Source organism: Eurytemora carolleeae, unplaced genomic scaffold (genome assembly GCF_000591075.1).
Source record: "Eurytemora carolleeae unplaced genomic scaffold, Eaff_2.0 scaffold464, whole genome shotgun sequence".
In the NCBI taxonomy this organism is placed as follows: Eukaryota; Metazoa; Arthropoda; class Copepoda; order Calanoida; family Temoridae; genus Eurytemora; species Eurytemora carolleeae.
Window position 1 is genome coordinate 258639 of NW_019396450.1, and position 4149 is coordinate 262787.

Sequence of the window (4149 nt, forward strand, 5' to 3'; positions counted from 1 at the left end):
ATATGAAGATATATCAACTATATTTAACCTGATGTGAGTTAGCATGAATATATGAAGATATATCAACTGTCTGATGAGGAGAATCTCCAGGAAAAGCATCAACTACCCGGACAAAGCTAGCTGGGAAAACTCCGGATACTCCACTGATTTCTCCTCTAAAATTTTAAACTTAAAGGGACTGTAAGTGTAATTTCAAAGGACCTTCCATACTAAGATGGCAATGCCCGATTTACAATGGTACCCTTGAAACGTTTTTATGATCAATAAAGCTGAAGATTTCGTCGTTTTTCTGACTCGAAAAGTCTTTATTTCTGAAAGTTTCACACGAAATGCGCAAGTCACTTTCGTAGAGACGCCAAATAAAAATAAACAGTTTAAAGAAACAAAAACATTAATATTCATACTTGATCAGACAAAGCTTCCAAGGGTCTCGTTCTAAATCAGATATTGCAGCTATCTTTGCAAGGGGGGTCACTTAAAATTACACTTACAGTCCATTTAAAGGGACTGTAGACGTATTTTCAAGTGAACCTCCAGTGACATGTCCGATTCACAACGGATTTTACAACGGAGGGAAGTAAGGTAGATTAGGGTCACCAGGGACCGGGGGATGATAGTTTCCTACCTGTGTGCTCAGTTAGCTGTACTGTACACTTACAACTGTTTACTAATAATGATATATTATATGTTAGGGCAGAATCAACTTAAAATAAACAAATATGCAGTACGCTCTCGGTATAGTTCATGGCCTGTACAATTAGTAAAGGATTAGCGTACATTATCACTCTTTACACTATAACCTCGTTGGGGTCTTTCTGTTCAATAACATGTCTATATATAGTGCTCAGATTTTTGCACGAAATGGAAATATAGAAGAAAACTCCAATATTTCTTTGATTTATTTCCAATACAAATTTAGATTAAAAACATTGGACATAAGATACAGTGAGACTCATAAAACTGTGGAGTAGTAAGACGACTGTTTGACTCAAGCTATGATTTTAAATATTTCATTGAACATGAAACAGCATAAAACAAATGGCTTTCAATATAAAACTATTTGTATAGAAACAGGAACTAGAAATTAGATTGGCTTAATGTCGTCCTCCTATTCCACAGATTTATGGGTCCTACTGTACTTGGATCATCCAACGCCTCCCTTAATTGAAAGCTTACCTATACCAATCCTTATCAATGATATGTGTAATTTTGACAATTTGACCAACTTTAAGATTTAGTTCGTCTTCTAGCTGTGCGGTCATTCCACAGAGCACTTTAGCGTACTTCTCAACCTCCCGTCCCAGTTGACCACTAGTACACCTCATAGCCTTCACAATTTAATTTTGTTTACTGTCGTCGTCGTATATATCAATACAATGAAGACCAATTTAGATTTTAATTTCTACCAATGTTTTAAGCAGAATGGATACACATAAAAAGAAACTAACAGAAGCTATAAATTAACAGCTTCTCTTTGTTTACTTGTAAACTTGTAATTTGAAAAAATCTTGTTAGAAATCAAAACTTAAATAGAAAAGTTGTCTTCATTGTATTTATAGAAACGCCGACCATTGTATATAAAAACAGATATCTATGTTTATAAAGTTGTAATCTCTGTTTGTTTGTTAGAATGTTATATCATAACACTTGAATCTCTGGACCAATTTGCCTCAAATTTTGATTGGGGAGTAGAACCACGGAAATGTTCTTAGTCTGTGTCCGAATTTAATGAATGTAAGCCGCGTCAAAAATCCGCCAAAAACCGGTTTCAATTGAATCTTGAAACATTGAATACAATTTTAAAAGAAACCAAAAATATTTAAGCCGCCGCTCAAATTCTGAATGAGTGGGTCAACTTTGAAAGGGAAAACTAAGTTTCCAGGCAGAGCTGGGTTTCCAAGCTAGTATATATATATATATACGAGATGTATATATATATTTCTGTTTTTAACTTCACATTTTTATTAAAAAAAGAATTATACTGAACATAATGTTTCACGTCTATTATGACGATCCTCAGAAGTTACAATTCTTTGAACAACTTTATATATATATTTCAAATTTTAGTCAGCCACTACATCTCATCTAACCGTGATATGTTACCAATCTGGATATTTTGGCACTAAACCTAACCCCGCACTGTTCTTCCTTGCTATATAACCAACCCAGATTTCTTGGAACAAAACCTCGTTCTACTATACGGTTTACACCCAGCTCGGATATTCAAAGAGCTAAACCTTATCCCTTTCTTCTTATTACAAAAAATATAGCCAACACAGGAGATTTAAACCTCACCAAATTGTTCTTCCTACTTTAAAACCAACTCGGATACCCAAAGACCTTATCCCTTTCTCCTTATTACAAAATATAAACATAGCCAACCTAGGAGATTTAATAACCAGGAAATTGTTCTTCCTACTTTAAAACCTACTCTGATATTGAAGGATTTAAACCCAACCCATTTCTCCTTATTACAAAATATACTGTCAATTCTGGAGATTTAAAACCTAACCAAGCTCCGAACTTACTTTCGTAAACCTATTCTGGAGATTTATGCGTTTTGTGTGTTTGTTTAAACCTAACCTTGCATTAAACTGTTGTCTATCTTCTCCCTACCAAGAACTGAACCAAATATGTTAAAACATTTACTAGATTCCCATCCAATGGAACAAATTAACCTTAACTTCAATAGAGTTCCATGCGGACCATGCCACGCAAAACCTATATAAAATTATATACACACATCCTACGCGATTCTAAACAGAACCTAACATCCTCTACCCTTCAGGTTTCCCTACCATATTTACCATGATCCTACCAAGTTCTGGCCAGATCCTACCCAATTCTAACCAATTCTAACCAGATCCTACCCAATTCTAACCAGATCCTACCCAGTTCTAACCAGATCCTACCCAGTTCTAACCAGATCCTACCCAGTTATAACCAGATCCTACCCAGTTCTAATCAGATCCTACCCAATTTTAACCAGATCCTACCCAGTTATAACAAGATCTTACCCAGTTCTAACTAGATCCTACCTAATTCTAACCAGATCCTACCCAATTCTAACCAGATCCTACCCAGTTCTAACCAGATCCTACCTAGTTCTAACCAGATCCTACCAAGTTCTAACTAGATCCTACCCAGTTAAAACCAACTCCTACCCAGTTCTAACCAAATCCTACCTAGTTCTAACTAGATCCTACCTCCCTCCATATAACACCCTCTTCCCTTGACTCCACCCGAAACTTCTCTGCTGTTTTGAACTTATTACCTCCCCCCTCCCTTTCTCCATATAACACCTTCTTCCATTGAGTCCAACCTAAACTTCTCTGTAGTTTGGAACTTAATACCTCCCCCCCTCCCTCCATATAACACCCTCTTCCATCGAGTCCACCCACCCGAAACTTCTCTGCTGTTTTTAACTTATTCCCTCCCCCCCCCCTCCCTCCCTCCATATAAGACCCTCTTCCCCTGATCGAGTCCACCCTAAACTTCTCTGTTTGAACTTAATATCTCCCCCCCCCTCCCTCCCTTTCTCCATATAACACCCTCTTCCCTTGAGTCCACCCGAAACTTCTCTGCAGGTTGGAACTTAATACCTCCACCCCTCCGCCTCATGGGGTGCATGTCTCAAATAATCCTTATTTAAAAGCAAAAAAACTACTTCACAAATATATTTAATCCTCTTCCAGCTCAGATACGTGAGAAATTAAGTTTGAAAATGGGAATCATTAAATTCAGGATTTTTTTTTTAGAAAACTAAGAAGCATCAGATAAGAACCGGGTACTAGTATACCCGGCCGCGTAATCAAGATTTCAACTCTTTCCGGACTGATACTTTTTATACTTCATGAAAATTACGAATTATATCCTTATAGTTGTGTCTCTATACTCGTTATTTCTATCAGAAACCCTGTGTTCTATTTTAAACCATATTGTTCTAATCTGGGAGATCTAGATATATTCTAAGATACAGAGGTCCTATTTCCGGACCCCGTTCTGGGACAATACGTACTAATTTTGGGACATTATGTACTATTCTGGGACACTATGTTAAATTATGTAATAATATACCACAAGAATCATACATAGTACATATTGTATTTTCTTAGGATACGCTGTACTATTCTTGGATACGCTGTACTA